Below are 24,882 nucleotides of genomic sequence, written 5' to 3' on the forward strand. Positions count from 1 at the left end.
AGCAAAAAATTAAGGAACAGGAATCACAACTTAAACTAGAAAAATAGGAAGTGTCGAGTACTAGTACATTATGAAGTCTCCTATGTTACTTTCTTGTTTCTATGCACAAATATTGGTAAAATGCAAATGTCTGCCACAGTGATCACCTGTCAAAATAACTGGAATGGGAATCCCATAAATACACATCCTATCATCATGCTAGTACAACTGCACAACTGCACAACTCAAAAATAATACATTAGTAGTCAGGAGAAAAGAACCCTAATGACTCCTATGAATCTATTTAATGATTGAAAATCACATCCATGCTGCCAACAGGTTTTTAAAGAAATGTTTATATTCTCTGGCCATGATTATTACAAAAACTCTTGAAAGAATATTTTAAATCTAAACCTCAACCCATTTTATATAATATCTGAAAAACTTACTACCCTATTTTTCCTAAAGCTCTTGATGAACTCAATTTTATAATCTAGTGGACTTAATCCCCAACAGGAACAAATAATTCATATACCCCGATCCTAATCCGCCTAGAAAAAGAAAATTACCATCCTAATTACCAAACACAAAAATTGGTTTGTTTGCATTATACACTCTAAATAAATTGCTACCCACAATTTCATGCTGGCTAGTTTCCTTCATTGTCCATACCCCACTCTTCTTCTTCAGCTTCATTTCCATTAACAAGCACCTCTCCTTCTGTAGATCCTTCTACTTCTACATACCTCTCTTCATCAATTATTTCTTCTTGGGTTTCATCACGAACATAATCTTCAATTGGTTCATTGAGAGAGACGCCATGAACATAATCTTCATGGGTGTCTATTACCTACAAATTTGAATAAGCAAATATATCTCAAACTACAATCAAATACAAAAACACCAAAACATCAATTCAAATGAACAAAATCGTAATCAAGATAATTTAGAATTTAAATACAAGCAAAGATTATATACCTCATGAATAGAATCTCCATTTTCTAGAGATGCTTCTCCATCAATGTGCAAATTCCTGAACTCCTCTATGAGGTCTGTATTCCTTGTATGCATATATTTTGGATAGTCCTCAGCGGGGGGAAAGCCATTCCTGCATTCAATCAAATATGAATGTCAAGCAACAGAATAGAGACTTTATGAGAGTTACAACTGAAAAATGAATATGAACATGTGGTCAAACCAAAATAATATTTCATTCTTATCATCTATAAACTTGAAGTATAACATTGATAAAACCTTGACTCCCTTAGTTGAGTTTCAACAGATAGCACCAAATGCCAGTCATCAAAGAGGTTAGGATAGTCTTTTGGATCTGCTAACGACTCTGTAGCTTTTTGATTTACCTTTGAAGCACAAAATAATGCCAGATTAAAAGAGGAACAAGTAAATTCATCAAAAAAAACTACCTGTACAGTCACAGCATCTGAGGCCCACACTTCTTGCTTATACAGCATATCAAGCATCCTTAAGTATTAGCATATAAAATGTACAATAAATGTGTAGAGCAATAAACAAATGAAATCCCACTTTGTACATAAAGAAAAAGAACATGTTTGCTTGTATGTAAGTTGGAGGACTTATAATTTGATTTTGTTAATCTCACATTGATAGATATTTTTAAAAAAATTGACATAAAAACATAGGTAGGATAGAATTTTGAAATCTATATTCACATCTACATAGAAAATAAATCTCACACATGATCTTGCAAAATAGTAGGATACCTTACTAAGGTCATCACGCCAAATGGAAGCAATTTCTGAAACCTTGCTTATCAGATAGGATCGCGCCATAAAAGCAGCATCCGGTATTCGATTACTGCCAATTACCGACAGAAAATGTTAAAAAAACAAAACTAACAATCCTTTAGCCTAGATTGTTGAATAACCCCAAAGATATGTATAACATCATTCTGCAAGTCACCTTTCCACCAATAGTTGGATGCATTCTTCTACTTTACCCAACAGGAACAAACAAAGAAATGTAAAATTATTTTTCCCCTGGTCTCTGGCAAGATTAGCAAGTTTTGCCATCCCATCTGCATCTCCCATTGATGAGTAGAGAAGCAACAATCCACTTAGGTCTGAAGCATGGCTCAGGCAATCCTCAGCCATGTCTAACTGCACCATTGATAAGAAAATGCAAAAGCAATAGATGAGAACATATAACTCCATTTTGGTGTGTTTCAAGTCTGTTTTAAGAGATCAGAGGAAAGTAGTTTTAAGTAACTCAATAGCTCAATGATTAAAACTCGAAATAATGCTGAAATAACACTGTGATTGAGTCTAATCACTCAAAATAAGCTTTTCATTTAGTCTTGTCACTGTCCTTCGGTTTCATATTGACAATTATATCATTTCTATCAGCTTTTGTAAATAAAAACATTTGAGGAAGTTAATATTTAGCCAACCATACTGCAATTCATTACCTCGCTTAAAAGTTCTTTTAGAAAGTGAAAAGATAGGAAAATCAGCAAGTCAATGAGGTTCACCTTATTATAAGCACAAACAAATTTGCATTGGTAAAAGCGATGAATAGTAAATTATAAATCCCAGGCTGATTTTGCAGAACATCAAACAAAATATATGGAATTTGAGGCAACTTAGCAATCTATAATCTAGTAAACAAAATTGCATTGAAATCACCTAATTTTAGATTTCAATATGCCTTCATAAACAAAGCATTTCATGATATTTACCAGTAAATAATCAGAAATGGTCAATAGGGCAAAAGTTCAAATAAAAACCAAAACCTGATCTACTGGAATCCTAGTAAGGCAACTCTCGAAAAATAACAAAAGCCAAAACCTAGATTTATTTATTATCATTATTCATTACCATACAGATGGACTGAAGTGACAACTAACACATGGATTTGCTAAATTTCCATGGGCTTTTGATAAATACAAGATAAATAGGATAAGTTCAACAGGCCACCAAAGTTGAGATAATTGATACCTTTCCAGAAGACATGGCTAGTTCTCCTAATTGTTTCCATTTTGATTCACTCTGTGCTTCAACAGCAATTGCCTACATAATAGCATGAAACTTCAAATAATCAATACCAAACATCACAAAGTAAATCATTATCTAACATAGGATCTAGAAGGCGTTGAACAGCCATATGTCCAGTCAATCCTATCAATAATATATGATATTTGTGTATTTAATGTGAAATTAAATATTATCATTAGCGCAAATGAAAGTTCAAGCTAACCTTTGCCACTTCAATCCTCCCAAGTTGTACTGCCAGATCAAATTTGTAGTCTGGATCTATAGACACTTCAAGTGCTTCCTCTAACATGCCTCGTGACTCCAAAAATTGACCCACACTTTAAAAAGAGAGAATCACATTTTATCAGCCAGATTTGACCAAAAAACTAAAAATTTGACCCTCTCATTCAAGTATTGTTCTAATTATCAAACAGAATAGACATGTGTAGATATATGTCAGTTAGAAAAACATCAGAATACATGAGTAAATATCCATTGATGTTTCAGCTTTTAATTTAAGAATATTGAATTTAAAAACTACCTATTGAGATGCTCCCAAGGAATTGTAGGAAAAACTTCATTTGCCCTATCAAGGTCACCCCACATAACAAGTGTCTTATGCTCTATCAAACTGATGAGTAGTGTATAGCCCATCACACTGAAATAACACAGCACAAAGCAATGTCAACGACTGGTTTTGAAAATAAAAATATTCTGAATGCACTTAATGTAAAAAGCCTTTGAAGTGCACTCACTTAAACTCTTTGTCAATAAGATACACCCAACTCTGACTTGCAAGATAGCCTAACAAATACATAGGCCAGTCTAAGTGAAACATTGTTGTTACCTGCAATTTGCGACCGCACTCAATCAATTTCACTGGTTATTAATAATAATAATTAACTAACACTCACAGATGAAGAACATCAAGCATCTGGCTCTAGTTGTGAAAGTAAATTCAGACAAGGCACACCTAACGTAGGAAATTACATGACAAATCAAGAGAGATCCAACAGAAATATGTTGCTAGTAGTGATGCATAATAAATACCTCACCACCAACACAATAATTGAGGTGCCAAGATGAGTTATTGTATATAAAACAATCACCAACCCATATTCCAGTCCTAACCCACTCACTTATCTCTTGTACAAGTTCAAAAACATCCTCTACCCCCTATTCATCAATAGGCTTACCAGCATCCAAGCATGTAGAAACAACATCACGCTGTAAAAACCATAGAAAAGTAACATTATTATTCATTCAATCCAAGCATAGTGGAAAACATTAAGCAGTAAAAGCCTCAATTGCAGCTAGTACAGAGCTGTTCCCTTATAAAATATAGGAAAGAAAGCACACTTTGCAAGATTTCAGCAATTAAATTAATACTACAAGTTAATTGAATAGAACAAAATATGTGTGAGCATCTTACATTGTATTTCAGAATATAGAATGAATTGTCACTGGCAATTGCAACAAGATCACCACTATCAACCCAGTAAATGTTCTATACCAAATAACATAAGAAGCATTAGTTAAGGAAAAAAAACTAAAGGTTAACCATGAATCTATCATTTTCTATATTAAAGTATCTTTTAGCTAATAAGGCCCAGGTACAATACTCAATGCAGGATCATATGAGTGTGTAGACTCACTTTCACAGTAACATCAATATGCCAAATTACTCAACATTCAGCCCAATCATAGAAGCACACAAAATCATTTGAACATATAGCCAAAAAATCTTCTATATTATGATTGAAAGTCTCACAAATATCTTTTACAAATTGAAAGGTTTTCATTTTGAAGTTATCAAAGACATCACATGTAGTTATTTAATGATATTTCATGTCTAGATCTAGAATTAACTTTGTGGAACAGTGATGAAAGGCAACTTATCCTCAATTATTACTATTGGATCATTTTGTTCAACTATATAATAAAGAATATGATTTTTGGCAACACTTCACCCATACAATGGACATTTGCCCTAATGTGAGATTGACCGAGAAACACCCCATTGGCGCCATACAATTTTTTTGAAATTGATTCAAATCTTTTATCCTCTCCTCTGTATTTTGGGCAATGTTGACTTCTGAGCTTATGAAAAGGTGATCACTTACAACATTTGTTTCCTTGGGGAAGTTGGGATTGAAAAGTGGTAACAGATAATAGTGAAAATGTTATATTTGGATTCAACGATGGTATCAAAACAACATATTGTTCTAAGAAAAATACTGGACAAGTAACTAACTCATCACTTGCAAGCTGTCACATCCATTATTGACCATAAGTTAGTTGGAAAGTCCTCTTCAGGACCTTCCTCAAAAAGTCTATTTGAGCCATTCTTGCAAAGTCTGTTTTGTTTTTTATTCATTATCTATATGTTTTTTTGTTTAGCCATTTGATTTCTTAACTCTCTTTTTTGGTGTTTTATTTCCTGTAAATTTTGGTTCTTATTTTTTGTCTTTTTCACGTCTAGATTCTCTACAGTGTGAAAGGAATCATGCAATTTTACCAATATCATATTTCCACAATCCATTTGTAGTGCAAGTTCATTTTGGATTTGATTGTGTGTTTTTTAGCATCATGGTTTCAGGTCACTCTACGTAATCCATCACTAGTTGGATGAGAGAGAGTGCAGGATGCATGCAAAATGTCATATCATACGCAAGGCATGTGAACTATTTTATAGAATGCTTGAAAAACACCAACAGTAACTAATATGAAGAATATATAATTAGTTATATGATTGAGATAAATCATGTACCAGTGAGTTGGTCAAAATTTTGACCAATGGGTTGGTCAAATTTGGTTGAAAATTGGGTCAGAAATTTGACCAATAAAGGTCAAAAAATGAACCCAAATGTACTAGTGCAAGTATGCTTGCCAAGTTGACTCTTGGAGTTTAGTCATCAAGTCACCCCACCAAAGTGCCTCATCAAGGTCAGTCATTAGGTCCACTCATCGAGCTTGCTCACCAAGTTAGCTCACCATGTCGCGTCTCTAAGTGGCCTCACTAAGTTGGCTCGCCAACTTGCCCCACCAAGTTGCCACTTTAAGCCCACTCACCATGTTAGATTGCCAAGCCGACTCCCCAAGTCAGCTTGCCAAGCTAACAATTGAAGTACACTTGCCAAGTCAACTATTCAAGTGTACTCACCAAGTTTACTCAGACTTTGTTCATCAAGTCACCCCACCAAAGTGCCTCATTAAGGTCAGTCCTTAAATCTTCTCACCAATTCAGCTCGCCAAGTCACCTCACCAAGTCGCCCCCCTATCTGCTCACCAAGTCAGCTCGCCAAGTCACCTCACCATCTCGCCTCACCAAGTTAGCTCACCCACATGTCCCACCAAGTCCCCAAGTCTACTTGCCAAGCCGAAAATTCAAGTGCGCTCACCAAGTCAACTCTTTAAGTTTTCTCACCAAGCCCATCCCCTAGGTCAACTCACCAGGTCAGCTCACCAAGTCACTCCCACCCAGTCACCTCAATGAGTTGACTCTTTTAGTCAGCTCATCAAGTCTACTGTTCAAGTACGCATGCTAGGTCGGCTCACCAAGCCAGCCCACTAAGTCATTTCACCAAGTCAACTGTTCGAGTATGCTCACAAAGTTGACTCTTTAAGTTCACTCATCAAGTCACCCCACCAAAGCACCTCATCAAGGTCATTCTTTAAGTCCACTGACCAAGTTAGCTCGCCAAGTTGCTGCACCAAGTCGGCTCACTATCTCGCCTCACCAAGTGGACTCGCTAAGTCGGCCCACCAAGTCAACTATTCAAGTATGCTTGCCAAGTTGATTCTTCAAGTTTGGTCATCAAGTCACCCCACCAAAGTGCCTCATCAAGGTCAGTCTTTAGGTCAGCTCATCGAGCTTGCTCACCAAGTTAACTCGCCATGTCACATCTCTAAGTGGCCTCACTAAGTCAGCTTGCCAACTTGCCCCACCAAGTTGCCACTTTAAGCCCACTCACCATGTTAGATCGCTAGGCTAGCTCCCCAAGTCATCTCGCCAAGTTGACAATTGAAGTATGCTCACCAAGTCGACTCTCTAAGTTCACTCATCAAGTCCACCCCCTAAGCCAACTCTCCAAGTCAGCTCACCAAGTCACCCCCACTTGCCCCACCAACTCGCCACTTTAAGTCGACTCGTCATGTCAGCTCGCCAGGCCGACTCCCCTAATATGAACTCCTTATACATAAATAAATTTTATAATCAAAATCTACAAATCATGTGTATTTGTTCATTGACTTTTTTGCATTTTAAAGTTAATACTAGCACCACCTTTGACTGAAGATAACCACCAAATGTTTGTTAAATGAATGTAGTCACATGTGTTATTGGATGAATGGCTTCCTCTCCACCAACTTCATCAAGGCATATCGACTGCATAGTATCAACTGCAAATCTAAAAGGGAAAAGAAAAATAAGATATCAATCTATGTGTGCGCACTCACACACGCGAGCATGCATGCATGTGCCATGTAAGTATGTTTAAGCACATCAATGGAGATTAATTTTTGTGTGCACATAATTTGTAGCATATCCTTAAATACTCCTTTCTATGAGCATTTCTATCTTGATATATGTCAGTATGATTTAAAAATTGAAAGACTCTAAGCACTTTGCAATTCATGTTACCTTAAAAACTCATGAGCATCTTCCTATTTTCCATATCCAAGGTGATTGCCAATGTTTTTAATTCTAGAAAGTATTCTAATTGGTGATAAGGCACCATCTCCTCCTCTCACCCTCGAGACAAGAAACTCAAGCTCACACATGAAGCACCAATCTTTCTTCTGACCTGAGCAGACCCAGCAAATAGTATAGGTTATTGTTTTTGCAAGCCACAACTAATATTGCAATGCTTGTGTCTAAGGATAAATCTACTGAGAAATGATAACATACATTTTTGAGAATGCGATCCATGGAGTAGATAGGCTGCAAGAGGTTTTGTGTATATCACGCATTGAAGCACCACGTTAGCAAAGCAACTACCAATAGACCAGTGGAAAGGCAAAGATCATGAATAACAATCTACCCAGAAACTAGTCCTTTACGTTTAAAAGTTACAAGACCATCTTTTTACAAGAAAGAAAAAAAGAGCTTCAGAGAGAGAAAAAAGGTATTAAATTGAAGCTAAAAATAAATAGATAGAATATAATGATACATTTGTTTGATTCATCCTTTGAATAGAACAATTTATATCATGAATAAGTGAAGTACTCGTGAAAACAAAGTGCTTTTTGATCAAGTCATGTGTCATTTAAATTTTGGGAGTACATTAATATGTATTGAATTTTGATCTCAACTTATTAGGACTAACTCTTTCTATGACTCCAATTAAAAGTTGGACAACTGCTATCTCTTGGGAAGGCAAACTTCTAGACATATGAGAATATACATGATGAAGTATCACCCCAGATTGTATTGCCAATTCATCATTTGAATGAGAATATTCAAATTTTAGATCATAAACATGAGGGAAGTAAAACTTTACTCATGGAACAAAAGCTACTTTGGATCTAGTAATGTCAAATTCAATTTCAAGAATACTTGTATAAATATTTGAAGTTTTGACCTCAATTGTGTAGCAGGACTAACCATTTCAATGGTCCTGATTAAGATGGGGAACATGCTTTATTTTGGGAAATCAAAAAACATAAGAATGTACAAGATTGAACATCAACCAACTTGTATTATAAAAAGTGTCAAAAAAATCATTAGCAATCTACGTATTTCGAAATAGCTAGAATTCAGACACAATCTGTCCTCAAATTATTGCATTGCAGTTGTGTTAAAATGCATTTAATTGGGGAAGTTGTCAATTACAAGTATTCAGATTGGTTCCTTTTAAGTAATGATGTGCATGGCACATGATTAGGATCAGTTGTTGTTAAATAATCAAATGCATAAATCACAGATGATATGAATTGTTCACTACAAAAGCAACATGAATTAAGAAGCCCAACTTTGAATGGCTCCTCTTTTGCTTTAGTACTAAAACTTTTATAAATTTTTGCCATCATAAAGGTGATTGATAAAGAATTTTTTCAGCCAGACAAAGTAAGCTTCTTATTTCCATGCCAAAAAACAGCTAAGTATTTAGATAGCATCCAAGAGAATTACTTTGCTCATAACATACAACATTTTAGAGAACACAAAAGGAGACCAAACATAAATACGTAACTGATCCTTTGCAGTTGTGGTCATTGACAATTACAACAATAGTTATGTCCAGCTAGCAATAGTAGACTTCTTGTTGTAGCTGTGTGTCACATAATATAGAGTTTGAACAGATGGCTACATTATATCCAATTCTAATTATAAAGCCTTATTCTACTAACCGCATAATATGGACCTTAACATTATATATACATTAAACAGATGCACATAACTAGCTCAGAGAGATGCTTTCTATTTCATTTGCATCCATTGAAGGCTACATAGTTTGCACCAATTTGATCAATTTTAACTGCTATGTTTCTATTCTTAAATGTTAGTATTACGCGAACTCCAGAAATATGCAATTTGGGAAAACTAATTCCTGAAGCAACTCTATAAATATAAAAGTATAATTAAAAATAGAGTTTGACATACCCAAGTACCCCTGTCCCCTATCATAAAAAATAGTTGTACCCATAACCGTACCCGTACCCTAAGTACCCCAAGTACCCCCATCCCTCTGCAACCTTGTAAACTATTTAATCTAGTAAATGGCTTTGACTATATGAATTGGATAGAGGAAGATACCAATTCTACTATTATAATCTACTTGTTATCATCATACATATTAGGCAAGTCACTAATAGAACTAAGGCTTATTATAAATTGATTTTGATGCAAATATTCCACATTTCCTCAGTACGGTGTGGGTATTTGAAGTGAGTGCACAGGATGAAATCATTAAAGCTTTAATATTACTACTTTTTTACTTTCCTTCACCTTCACTGATCTATTGTTTCAGTCAACTAGCTCTCATACTTCAATCAAAAACTATGCCTATTAAACTCTCTCCACTTGTGAGTCTGTGACTGAGACATTACAGTGAGAGATTTAATAAAGGTGGCAACAACATATTACACAATCTAATAAGTGAATCAATAGTATGTAGAGACAAGAAAATGTAAAATTTTCTCACAAAGTCTCCTAACACAAATCTTTCTCCCAGCAGGACCCTAACCAAGAAGCTCCTCATCCCTGCATTTAATTTGAAATAAAGGTGAACCAGCTAGATAATGGGCTAATAAAACATGCTTTATTGCTAGTGAGAAGCATTAAAATCTAGTTCACTTTGCATTTGTAACCTTAGGCAGGGTCTTAGCAACATGCTCGCATTGAACCTTTGATGTAAAGGAGAAGTAAACAAGATCACAACCCTCGGGAAGGCTTTCTTAGATAAGAAGTTTCTAAGCAGACACAAATCCTCACTAATAATGTTTCTATGATTTTCTTATTTAAATCCAAACAAAGTTGTATTATCTTGGGTAGAGGAGACTACTATTGTTTGTGGTTAAGGATCCTTTAGGTCAGTAGAATCACATGCAAACTGGATGTGACATTGCAGTAAGTAAACTGTAATAAGAGCTAGGAGCTTGCCTAGTGATCAGGGCTTGAGATTGGACACTACATGAAGCATTTGTAGGCATTTGAGTCTCAAGCGTCACTAGCTCAAAATCAAACTGAAAAGGAAACTTGGCGAATAAAACTAAATAAAAATAGTCTTCTTGAGTAACCATCAACATTGTATGAACAATACCATTACAATGCACTATACTTGGTACAAATATATTGTTGGCTAAGTATAAAGAACATTGGTGGTGAATTCAAGTCCAAGTTGCAAAAGCAAAGACATTTACATAAAAACTAAGCAACCCTATCTGACAAGAAAAGATATATAGAGATTTTCAACTAAAATTACAAATTGATGCTAAAAAACTTAAACCATAAGAATTGTTCTATAGAATAATAAAGAAGAAAGATGAAGAATCAAACACCTAAAGGATACAATGTTGATGCAGCTTCAAAAAGATCATCCGAAAGACATCATATGCTCAGGCTAAAGGAGCTTTGAGATTCATTACTACACTCAGAATGGGCTCATCTTCAATCTTCTAAAGATTCAAGATGAGCCCATTCCTAAGTGTAGTAATGAATCTCATATAATGCAATCTCATCTATGAAGCGTATTAAAAGCTAACAGAGCATCTTCACTAGCTGATCTCCCTTACGAGCCATAGGAGAATGCCGAAGATAGTCATGATGCTAATAAGCACATCATGACTATCTTCAACATTCTTCTATGGCTCTTGTGGTTCTACTCTTATAACATGAAGTTTCCTCTTCTTTTTTCAAGCATAAGGTTGATGCGGCCCTATAATAAGAAATAAATGGGTTTAATTTGGATTATGTGCAACACAAAGAAAACCAAAATGTAATAGCAATTTTTAATAGAAAATGAACTATATAAACTTATAAAGCTCATCATAATAATAGGCCATAAACAAGAGCTAAATTCTGAGTAGACAAAGTCTAGACACATGAAGCGTACGTGATTGATCAAAATCAAATCACTGCCAAGCCTTTTAACCACTCCTTAATAGCACTTTCTCTATCACCAAGTTTGTAGCAGGGTTTTTGTTTATTTTTTGTTCTAATTTTAATATGGCATCTCCATCCAAAAATTTCTTTAGAGCCTAAAATATTTATACATGAAGTGATCAAAAACTCAAAATCTATCATGAGAAATAGAGCTCCAACACTGATAGTTTATACATCTGCTAAAATCATAACAACCCTATTCAAGGAAAAACATCCTTTAATTCAATATGGTTCACAAGAAAAGACTCAGTTTATACAATTAGGATGAAAAACATTAGTAAGGGACATTGATTGCGAGCACAAAAAATATATTGTTCATAGAAATGGTAGTGAAACTAACGTTTGTATTTGTGCCAAGTACAATTAATTATGTTATGTATCACCACATAGGTACGATATGCAAAAGAAACATTTGTCAAATCCTTTTCTTAGATTTAAGGAAACTTCTTTTGATAAGACAAATGAACAACCCTTTTCAAGTATGGTGCTTAAATGCATTACTAATGTTCAGGTCTTGTTGATCTAGAAGATATAACCATGTTGATCTAGAAGATATAACCATTTAGCTACTGCATAAGAATTTCTCTCTTTTAGACATTCATTGTAGCAAATGTCAGGAACTCCATGCTACAAAATTTGACACAATTCCTTTCTAATATTATTTCTGGCTAATAAGCATGAAGACTGAGTCGATATTAAATGCACTTGAATTCAAAAAATATGATATTACATAGAATAATAATAGCTTTTGAACAATGAATATTTGACTAAATTTTAGACTGGACTACATTGGAGTACAACTAAATGTTTCAACTAGTATACAGCCAGCCCCACTAAGCTGAAGCAATTGAGTGTCATGAATGTATTCTTGATAAGAAAATATAATTATCATAGTACATAGAATGAGGTAATTTACAAAATCATTATAATAATGAATAATAGAATGAAATTCTACTATCTTAATCTAGACTCCAATTTTTATCTAGCAAATGAACAGGAAAGGAGTTTGAATGAGAAGCCACAGTGATTTCTTTTCATCTGATTAACTTTGAGAGTTTTGGATTTTAGGTCGCTTGGTGATATTTGCAAGGTCCAATAATGACAAAAGGGGCTAAGGAATTGGTACATGTAATGATCTATACATTTTTCTAACATTTTCATGAAGTGACCTGGGATGCTTGCAATGGCTATCAAAACTCAAGAAGCTCTCTTCCATCATGTAAATTTACATGTAGCCTACTTGTTCACTGTCACTTGCACCATATTTTTTAGGACTTGGATGACCTGTATAGTCAAGTGGATGCTCACTCTCTTCTGAATGGCCACTTAATACATGTAGCTTCTTCACTTTCTCATTGATATGCAAAGCTATCCTTCTAGATGACTATGTGCAATCCTCTGCATGATCTGTGGAGCTTCTAGATTCATCATCAAGCTTTCTAGCCCTTACTGAATCTGTAAATTGAGATGTTTTCTTTAAACCACACATAAAATGCTTAATATCTTTTGGAAAATGAGAAGGTGACAGAGGTCCTATATCATTTATTGAAGTCTTGCACTCTGAAGAGCTAAAAATATCCTCCTCATCACTAAAAGACATAGGTGGAGATGGTGAAAGACTGTATGTTGTTATCCCAAAAAGAGGAATGGGTTTAAGTGGTGAAGAAAAGTGCACATGTGTGTGAGAATGCTTCTCTTCTAAAGCTACTCTCAAATCTAAGTTTCTCTCTCATTCCAAAATAAATTTAAGTTGATTTGAAACATGAAATGTAGTTACATCATTAACCCTATCTTGTTTGATTCCTGATATTGAACTAGCTTGACAGAATGTATTTGTAGTTCTGGATTGCAAACTTGAATCATTTTGAGACCATTTTTGAGTATTTCCAATTTTCTTACTAACATACTACAGTTCAGTCACTTTGCAGTCAGAAGTGGTTGAAATGACTTCTTTGGGATTCATAACCATTAATGTTTCTTCAAGTTCCTCTTTAGATGAGTGCATAGAAAAACAAACATGCCAAACACCAAATTGGTCCCTTTCTACTCCTTTTAGTACTAATTTCATTTGTCTTCTGGAAATAAATGGTACATGAATCAAATCAGAACCTATGCCTTCAAGCTTCTCTTCACATGCATACCACTATGTAGAAGGACGAATAAAAAGTGGCTCTAGTTTACCACTTTTTTCAACCTTGGCAACTTTTATTTTGCTCTCAAATATAATTTGGGGAAGCCTTCACAGACCTACACATGAATATTCCAAGAAGGACAATATTGTCATAAAACAAGCATAATAGGAATTGGCTAGGCAACATCACATAAAGAGAAAAGACTGACAAAAATGATTCTGAGATAATGGGACATGAACATTGAAATAAGGGTTCAGCATTGTATTTTTGATGTGGCTTCTAGCTGGATGCAATATACCAATGTTGAAACAATCATCTACATTGGACGTCTCCTTATAAATTTCCTAGTGAGACACATAATTAATAATATAACAAATATCCCTTTGAATAATCATTACCACGTGATAATTCCACCAACAGGCATCATACAAATTGCTAACTAGTAAGATTACCCCTACAAATGCACACTGAGACATTGATACACACAATAACCAAATAGTATGAATTAATATGATTACCCTTAGGAAATATTTGTTAAGAATCTAAGTAGCCATGATATTAGTAATATGGGACATTGTGATATCATGATCAGAATTTAAGTGTATAATTTTTTTTTAGTCAAACTCATTGACCTGTGCTTCATGAGTTAAATCATGATAGCAATATCACAATTTGACTTGCTGTGGAAAATATCTCCTACTTATCAATGCAGAACATGACTCATCATTCCATATTGACTACATATAAAGCTTCTCAATCTCATTTTGGAGAGGATATGAGATTAGACGTCGGTCCCCTTTTATTCATTAGATCTATGTATTTGAACAATTAGCCATTTGACTTTAACTGTTGAATATTTACACAAGGAAGAAGTACAGAAAAAGGTCATAGATTCCAAGATATGTTCAGACAAGAGGAGAAATCATGACAAAATTAAAAGAAAATAAATCAATAGCAATCAAAGTCAACTGTTGACAAAGACAGAGAAGAAGATAAGGCACAACACTTGTATAGGATTAGATTATAGACATTTGAATATATCTAGTAATTATATTTAGAAGAATATTCACTATTGGAGATCAAACAACCCCCAACTAAAGGAGGTATTCTATCAACCATAGCTAGAAAAATACTATTCATAGCGGCAATGAAAATTAGGAACATTATTAAATATTTCATAAAGAGTGTTGAATCTCTGACATATTACCAAATTGATCTGCAAGATCCCTTCATGTTGATCAATATAGTTGGCATACACACAAGGGTATAAGAATCAATATAAAGGACAAAGATTTAGATGATTACATCAAATTCATACATCCTTCAAATACTTGTTGAGAGTAGACGAGAATTCTTAACATATTCAAAGCCATAGGGATGTTAGATTAGTCGGAAAAGAACCAATTTCAATGAGAAAGTAATGATGGAGGTATTAGATCAGTCAGAAAAGAATGCCACAACAAGATTAGAAATAAAATAATGGTTCCTTGCTTTGTTCTAAGAGTTTTTGACTAAGTGATTATTTTTGATACATCAACCAATCATTATAATAATAGCCTGAATCTTTGTGAGAATATTAAATGAATTAAGCTTTGAATATGTTTATTGTGTTTCTCAGGATGGTGTTGCAATTACTAGTTTAATCATTGCTGCTCTATCCTTGGTTGCAGTTAATGTAACTAGAAATCCAATTGGATCTATTCTAGTGGGCCAGTTACCTATGGGCCAAAGAGGATATATAGATAGACCATTTTGAGGCTTCAAGGTATCATTTGTTTGTTTGTGTATCCTAACTATAGTAGCTGGAGCAAGACCAATTTGAATCTTCTTCTCACGAACATGCTAAGGCCAGGAATGAAAATCTACCACTAGAAGTTCAATAAATGGTTCATTCTCCACTGCAAAAAAGAGCAAAGAAAATGCTCTCTGCCTATCACAATAAATAACATGCATATGCATCCCCTCATTAACCACAAAAAGAGGTTATATCCTCATCAACTATATTACCCAGAATGAATGAAGAAAGCTACAAATGGTTCTAATTGTTGTAGTTACTCTTTCCACAACTATTTTTTATAACACTCAAATTTATGTTTGAGATTACAGATTCTCTACCTGAAATCTGAATTTTTTGACAGGAAAATCAATAAAAACTTATTAACTAAGAGTCCTAGCTGTAGATCCCACCATGGCATAAGGAATTCCAGTTTATGTTTCTTCCTTCAATTGACTTTCCATTGGACCAATCTCAGATTTCTCGAAACCATTTTGCCTCCTGCAATCCAACAAAGAGTGTGTATCAAATCTAGCAAATTTATAAATAATCAAGTCATCTACACAATCATGTTCATCTCATTTCAAGATCAAAAAATACATAGTTAAATGCAGTCGAATCATGATATCATTACAAACAAAAATGCCTGTTGAAGGAGATTGTACTCCAAAGTTCAATCAAGGGTCAAGATAACTAATTTCCTTAGATTTCCATATTGGAAAAGATAATCCAAGTTTTGGGGTTAGATATCATTAGTGTCGAGTTTGTGCAGATTGACCAAATGGATAATGGTTAGATTTTTCTACATGGAACTGAAAGATTTTGTTTGAGGGTTTGATGAAAAAGATTTTTTTTGAGCATGCAGATTGATGTATCTTTGAATGGGATACAGGAGCCCGACCTGACAAACTATTTGCCAAAGTACAAGAGGAATGAGTTATTTGTAATTGCCTTAAATTTTCTATGTGTTGAGTTTCTCCTCAATATAGAAGTTGTTGTGAAGGTCCTCCAAGAATGAATAGGGAATGAAATTGAAGAAGTATAGGAATCTTCAAGGTAAGTTTATAAAGTTGCTATTGAATTTTAATATATCAGAATGTACAAAGTAAAGTTCTACAACAAAGATTTATGCATAGAGTCGCTGTCCAGATTTGACAGTAGAGTAAAGATAGGATTGTGGTTATGATAAAGTCATCTAATGATAATACAAGGAAAATTTGGAATGTGTTTGCTCATTAATAGGCTTGAGTTTCCAGAACTATGCATAGAAGCTAGCATGTGGGAAGTCTCCAATTTGTAGATTCACTTAAGTTATAAGTTGCTCCTCATCATGGAAATAGTTTTTTGGAGGTTGTGTGAAGTATCTCTACATCAGGAAGAGTTTCTTTCAAAATGCAGATTGAAAGAGAGTGTAGCAATTCAAAATTTTCAACAAAACAAGGCCAAACACCCACAGAAGATAGATCACGTTAAACAATTTTTAAATTTTAGTTTTCATGAAATAAGAGTACCTTTTAATAAGAGTGCTAGGTATTGGCCATATGCTTGCAAGTAACCTTTCTTAAAAACATAAGGAGATTCTCTAGATGATGGATGCTTCATCATCTTGCATGATTTAGATATTGAATGATGTGCTTGACATGGGTAAAATTGAAGATGGAAAATTTCATCTTGAAAAGAAACCTTTCAAGATTGAAGAGCTCATAAGTTCTTTGGTATGATCTTTCAAAGATATCTTTGATTTAAAAGGAATCAAATTGTACAAATGGATTGATGACGCAAAAAAGAAGCTAGTTTCTCATCATTAACTGGTAGGAGACAAGCATCCTCTACACCAGGTTCTTGTTAATTATCTCTCCAATGCTTCAAAATGTACTTGCAATGGAAACGTTAAGACTTCACACAGTTTGCAATGGAACATTTAATGAAGATCTGGTCTGTATGGAACCCCTTCAAATAGAGGATGGGCAGAGATGCACATTTTTCTCTTGTTATGGAAAAGATAAAGAGCATATCAGTAAATAGAAAACCTTTGCAAATCTAACTTTGTCTATTGAGGATTCTGGCATGGGTATTAGCAACAAAGATAGATAAAAGTTTATTTTACCTTATACTTAGTTTAAAGGAGAAAATTCAGTTAGTGGAATCGGTCTTGGACTTTTGTTTTCTAGAAATATTAGTGGATTATCTAGAGACACAATTGTAGTTCACTTTGAGGTTGGTAAGTTGAGTAAATTCACATTGATGATGCCTTTTGAGCTTTATTAATTTGTAACTGAAGATGAAGAGGTAGGGATTATATGATTTTACAAAAGAGATTGATGGGAGAGGATTGGATGACACAATATCTCAAAAAAAAAATGTTGATTATTCACTGGCAACAAGCCAAAGAAGCTAATTGTAGAAAATAAGGAAACTAGAAGAAAGATTCAATCTTGCTTGTGATGACATTGAGAATGGGAAAGAACCAGTTGATCTATGTCATAATGGGTGTTCATATGACATGATTTTGATTGATAAAGAGATGTCTATTATGAATGGTTTAGAGGTAACTAAGAAGTTGTGGGCTATGGGCTTAAAAATGGCAATTGTGGGAATAATTGGCCATGCATTGGATAGTGATAGAAACTAGTTTCTTTCTTCTAGTGTTAATATCTTCTTTATAAAAATCTATCAAGGAATCAGCTGGTTATAATTGATGCCTAGAGCCAATCTATCTTATGGAAAATAAGATAGACTGGTTCAAAATGTTAAACTGCTTCAGAAATCGGCAAATTTAAAAGTTATATTGTATACAAAATGGGCATACCATTTCGGCTGGCAGGTTAAGATCAAATGATTTGTAACTTAGCCAAAACCCAGTTGTCAAAACTGTCACAGTCAAGTCTATGCCAGGATGTACTTCAGAATTATTATGTGGTGGTTTTTCTATTGACCTATATCATCCAAATTTTATTGTTTCAGATTTTCCCTTTTGATATTTCAACAAAGCTTCCAATTTATGTTACAGTATTTCTCAAGACTACTTATAGGCTTATATTATTGGTTTGCCTTTGAAGGGGTGATATTATTAATCTATGAAAATATCCATCATCTGGATTCATGTATTTGGTCACATATCTATATCTACTATAATATCATATTATTTATGTTTCCATTAACAGTGTTATAGATGAATTCCACAGCCCTAGTGTGATTACCATAGATCAAACTAGGATTACTGTTGTCAAAATAGTTCTAGATTTACAGGTCTATAGCTTATCTATGTTACCCTGCATTTTGGGGATGGGGTAGAGTGGGGACAATAGGATTTGTTTCAGGGATGGGGTAATGGGGGAGCCTATTTCTCAAGGGATGGATATTAAATACAATAGGAAAAATAAAAATATAGAAAGTCACCAAAGCGATGCAGTTAAATGTAGAGGTGGTTGAGAGCAAGAAAATAATAGGTACCAAAGGTAAATGTAGTTATATGATATGAAAAATATCTTGGTAGGTTAGAACAAGTAAATAAATGGGAGTTTGAATAGGTGTGTAGATTCTTATAACTAAAACTTGCATCCAAGAAATTGTGATGTCTATAGAAACTCTGACTATGCTACAAATTTCTTTGCTTACGGTGTAATGTGACAGCAATTCAAAAACTCTCAAAATATTGATTGTACTATTGCCAATACAAATCCATATGTTGACAAATGCAGTCAACAAAATTGGGAATTTCACATTGTAATACATCAAGGCAGTGCATAAGTGATAAAAGAATATATATAGCTTGATTTGGTAAAGGCTAAACATGAAAGTGCCACCTATCAGCAAGTACATTAATATAAGGAAACATAAATAAAAGAGAATATCAGCATTTGTTAAAGTGAATATACCAGTCCGAGCTATGGTTTGATCTCTACTTACATTTTGCATTAAGAAGTTCCCAACACTTGGTCCACCATCTTGAAGTTGTCTTATATCAAGTCATTTCTCAGATTTTAAGGGTACTTCTAGGAATCAACCTATTAACATGCAATTCTACTAATGTACAACAATCTTCCTTGAAGCTTCTCAATACCTTTGCAAGGAAGGAAGCCCTTAAGCTAGTTGGATAGTTTAGATGCAAATGTCAATAGTCCTTGGTTTTTTCCATTTCATTTCATATGATCATCTAAAAATTGTGTCACTCTAAGCTCTCAATTGTTTCCTCTTGATTGATCATTTGATGACTACTAAATGAGAGCTTTGGGATAAGCTATAGGGATCCATCAAAGAATAAAGGATTTTGTCAGATGGTGTAGATGAAGTAGTAGCATTTGCCTTGGGAAACATGCTTGCAAAATGGAAGCATAGATAAGTCATGTGAACTGTTTGATAGGATGCATGAATGTAATGTGGTCATCAAAACTCATGGTTGTTGGATATGCACAAAATATATATATTGAGAGAATATATTTGTTTAAGTTGCAACTACCGTGGTAGACATGCATGCAAAATGTGGAATCCTAGATGAATAGTTCAACTGAATCCTCCTCCTAGAGGAAGGCTACAACAAATACATAGTCCAATTGAATGGTCTATAGATAACATCAAGATTAGCATTTTGACAATCCATAAGGATCCTATTAAACCATGTTCTTATGATTGCATGGTATCCTGCACACAACATGGCAAGGTAATATATAGAATGGTTTGTTGGCATCTATGGGTATCTAAAGAGAAAAAAATTCCCTAATAGAATTGATGAAAATGCTTATATTAGGATAAGAAAACTCTTTGGTTGCTATCTTGTCTTTTCAAATGTCTTGTATTAGAGATCCTATAATGGTCTCCTCTAATGATACTTAACCAAGGGTGAGATACCACTCATTTTTTGAGAGGCTCATTTAGGCCCCACTAGAGGACATATAGGTGGTAAGGCCCTAGTTCAAAAGGTAATTCATGTACAATACTATTAGAAAATGACCCCTCATAATTCATGTGTAATATATGTGGTAAGGCCCTAGTTCACTCATAGTTTAGTTGGTCAGACGGACTGATCCCTCATAATACAACTATTATGCCAAGAAAGATTTCCCCTGTAATTATGTAAATATCATCTCAATCTATTTTAGATTGGTAATTAAGCTAGAATTTGAGCATTCAGTAAAACTTATTATAGATATTATTGAAAATCTACCTTGTAGCTTTGTTTCCACCATAACAATTCATGTAAAGCTAGAATATTGATGTTTCAGTAGTTGAAAGTTATGTAGTTGTCTAGAATCCAAATATGTTATGTACAACATCACTCTGTAGACTTGCAATGAGGATCAAACAAAAGAGAAAAAATGGAACTTTCTCAGCAGATGTATTAAGATATATTTGATCTATAGAATTGAGTTCAGCATCTTATAATTATGACTATATTCATGTTAAGCCATGACATTGTGATTCTGTATGCTACTGAAATCTCTCTTGATTTAGCCTTCCCTTGGTCAACAGATGAACATATCAATTGGAAAAATAGCTAAAATTTAATAAGTATTTCATTTTCAATCTTGAAATTCAGATCATTTCTAATTCAAAGTGACCCAAGAAACTTCTTATTGAACCAAACACATTGATACTATTTTATGTTTAAAATGCTCTTCTATCAATTCAAAAATGAAAAATAGATTTTAGCATTTATTAGATCCCTATGATTGAATATGTAGTTATCTAGAATGTGGCCAATTAGCCATAACTCATGACAAATATTTATTTTACTGTACTGCTTGGTGTTGCTAGTTTATAATCCTATCCAAGGTGTTGGTTATAACTTGAAGATATTTCGGGCATAAACATAGTAAACTACATAATTTTAAGGATTCAAATTTTTATGAGTTCCATGATGCTGAGAATGGCAGGAGCTTGTTAATAACTTGGTTGATATCTACAATTCAAAAGTAGCTTCTTGTGTGGAAGGAACAAGTTTTTTAAGAAATGATTCATCTTTTTTCCATAGGATTTTAAATATATCCAAGGATCGCTACAAAGCTTCTGTGCTAGAAAGTAGTGATTGTCAAGAGAAGTTTCATGCCTATCTTACAAAAACAAAGGTCATGATCGTTTAACAAAGGAAGGTGACCGTATATAGTGGTAGAACCACTACACTTTAAAACAATATGAGATTTTAATAAGGAATACTCCAACACTACACTTAAAACTGGATCTTAGGTTGTCTGAAATGGTAGTTTGAAGGAAAAATAGGTCATAGATTAGGTCTGTACATAAAACAAACTAGGTTACTTTTTAAAGGAAAAGATAAAATTGAAGTGAGTTAAATAACACAGATTTACATTGCATGCTGAGTAATCCAGATTCAAAAAGGATGAAGAGGAAATATGTGCCTAAATAAAAAAGCAGTCCTAAAAGATCATCAAGAAGGATTTGAGGATGCTACTAAGAAAAATAGTGCAAACACCCACAATTTTGCCAATCTGCACTAGAATTCTTCATCTCAGGTCCACTTGATTCTGGAAAACAACTATTAGCTACTCCCTGCTAGAGATCATGTTCACCAATTATTACCAAATTTAAAAAAAGTTTTGATTTTATTAATGAGGGGCCAAAGCAATACAAGTTTTTCTTTCTAAACTAGCATTGTTTTATGAAGTTGAATGGCCGGTTACTAATTTACAGAAACAAGATTAGCACCTTAATTAGAATCATTCTAAGGTGCCATCATGCAGATCCATGTTGTCTAGAATGAAAAGGAAAGCATCAATGGTGCATCCAATTTGTGTTGAGCTAGTTTTGTTATTCACCTAAAAATGAAAGAATGGCACAACCTTGATTGGGAGAAATTTTGTTACTTGTTAGTTGAAAATAAAATCATTTCAGTAGGCAAGGGTGCACGACTTGTTAAATTTTTATGTGTTTCTCAAATAGATTATGTGGATTTTCAAGAAAAAGCATCATAGATGAGGTCAGAACATGATACAAACTATGTCGCTTTCCAAAGAAAATATTTAAATCACACAAATCAATATTATATGCAAAGCAATCCAGATCTAGAAAAGATGAAGACAAAAGATATGTCTAATTAATTAACACAGACCTAAAAGATACTAATAGAGGATTTTCAGATGATTTTCAGAAAAATGGTGCAAATGCACATGATTTTTCTAGTGCACACAATAAATCTTATAGTCAAGTCTGTTTGAAGTCAAAAAACAACTATCAGCTACTAATTGTTGAAGATAATGTTCACCAATTACTACCACATTGAATCATATGCTTTTCTTTTATTAATGAAAAAAACACAATTTTTCCTTTCTAAATTAGTATCCGTTCATGAATTTGGATATCCTATAATTCTTTGTGAAGACAGAGTTAGTGCCCTTATAGGAACCAATGTGAGTTGCCATCATGTAGACCCACTTTGTCTAGAATAAAAGACAAAGCATTTATGTTGCATCCAATTTGTGCTTGACTAGTGAAATACACCTCTACCATGGATGTAAAGCACAACGAGAATGAGAGAAATTGTGTTACTTGTTACCTGAAAATAAAACCAGTTGAGGAGGCAAGGGTGCATGAGTTGTCAAAACTTCATGTGCTTCTCAAACAGTTTCTGTGGATAACAGGCAAAGTCTTCACATACCTTCATACATTTTAATATTGAAACACAATCAATATTTTGTTGATAGGGAATGTTTAGTAAAATGAAGTAGAGAAAAAGAAACATAGTTGCAGTAGCACCCTTCTACCAAAAAAACACACCTAGTATACAATAATGGATAAGATCATGGCAACAATAATAATTACTCATTGCTAAAGAATGTGGTATCAAACAACAGCCAAGACAATTGGGTTCAGGGTGTACTAACATGTCCTAGTAGCTATATATAAGTGTAATTTATTAGTGATATCATTCTTGCCTAAGATATAGAAAAAGTAATTAAAAATATACTAAAGTCACTATTAACTATGGAGAACCGTTCAAATGAAAATCCTGGACATCGCTAAACTTCTGAAATATGCAATCATGTAAACTAGTGGAACTAATGCCATCATTCTCACAACTGACCTAAGGCGTCTAGCATGTGATAAGAATATACAGGTTGAGCTAAAAAAAATCTAAATTCTAGCCTTTTTTTCTCATGAAAGACTTACCCTGGCCTCCATTTGAATGGTTTAAAGCAGCAGAAACCTCTTGCTTGACAGAGCATTGCAATTCCAGCTGCATGTCCATGAAAGTTTCCACCATATGTTGTAAGTCACTCATTCCTTGTTGGAGTCTTGCTATTTCACTCCTTAAATCATTTATGGCTTCCCACTCCTTGTCAACAACCAAAAACATTAGAGGGTCAAATTGCTTAACTAAACGTGCATGCTTGAAACAGCAACACTAAACAAAGATACATGAAGCCATGTGCTTCCCTTGTTAAAAAAGACAGTCACCATTTCAATATGTTGTACTATAGAACATGACTGTGATTGTCTCTATCTCTCATGCCTCCAAATTTGGTGTGGTGGTGGAGGAGGAGGAGGTGGTGGTGTTATGAATGTTGTTTTGTATCAAATGTCAAATGGACCTTCATTTTGGCCCATATCTTCTTGTTCTTCTGCTTCTTGCTCCTGCTCCTGCAGATCCCAAACTATTAGAGGGTGGCCTTGATTCTAGAGATATGACAGGATTAGTTGGTCCATTCTTTCCCTAAATTCACTTGCCAAAATAGTTGACACACTTTGCCTACAGACAAATTAAATTTACATTGTTACCTTGCTACTGAAAAATTACCACCTAGTGAAATTAGAAATTAAAACGCACTAAACATGCCTGTTAAGTAGTTCCCTAAGTTTCATGTTATATGTAGTTGCCTCTTCTAAAATTTCAAAATCACTAACTCCACGAATAGTAGGGATTTCCCCCAAGGATATTGATGCTCCTTGTTATTGATCTTGCCAATCCCTAGCCTCCTGCGAAGCACTTCCTTGCTAGTCCACAATTATATCTGGAGAAGGATCTCTTTGCCAATCCCCATTTACATCATGTGAAGCATCTCTTCCCCAATCCCCATCCATGTCAGAACCATTTCTTTGCCAATGTCTATCAGCATCATCCAAAATACCATCCCAGTCTATTTCCACACCTTGAGTGGCACCTTCTTGCCAGTCTTCATACGTTCCCTCAGAAACATATTCTTGCATTTCCTGTTGCCTACTCTCTAAGTTATTTTCTTTTGTGTTCTTGCTTTCTCTCTCTGATGCTTCTCTCTACCAATCCCCTTCTTCATGTGGAATTACAACTTCTTGCTAGTCCATGCTTGAAACAAAAGAATTTCCATTCTGAATTCCCTCAATGTCTCTTCGCTCATCTACTCTATTCTCAACCTAGCTAATTTCTTGCATGTCAATATGAGACTCATTTTG

The 24,882-nt window shown here is 34.3% G+C and overlaps 1 pseudogene across 1 annotated transcript; it reads right to left on the bottom strand.

Moving 5' to 3' along the window:
- Positions 1-375: 375 nt before the first annotated feature.
- On the bottom strand, positions 376-24,660 carry LOC149561796 (coatomer subunit beta'-2-like; annotated as a pseudogene). The gene is made up of 14 exons (XR_016364246.1): positions 24,457-24,660; positions 23,623-23,842; positions 18,308-18,369; positions 4,423-4,497; positions 4,041-4,217; positions 3,746-3,837; positions 3,532-3,648; positions 3,214-3,328; positions 2,955-3,026; positions 1,921-2,117; positions 1,722-1,815; positions 1,234-1,340; positions 958-1,087; positions 376-829 (listed from the first exon to the last, which is right to left on the bottom strand). The product of XR_016364246.1 is annotated as a coatomer subunit beta'-2-like (transcript).
- Between the last annotated feature and the right edge of the window lie 222 nt (positions 24,661-24,882).

The sequence above is a fragment of the Cupressus sempervirens genome, chromosome 4, assembly GCF_028749045.1.
Source record: "Cupressus sempervirens isolate cs-2001-9-10 chromosome 4, ASM2874904v1, whole genome shotgun sequence".
NCBI classification, from domain to species: domain Eukaryota; kingdom Viridiplantae; phylum Streptophyta; class Pinopsida; order Cupressales; family Cupressaceae; genus Cupressus; species Cupressus sempervirens.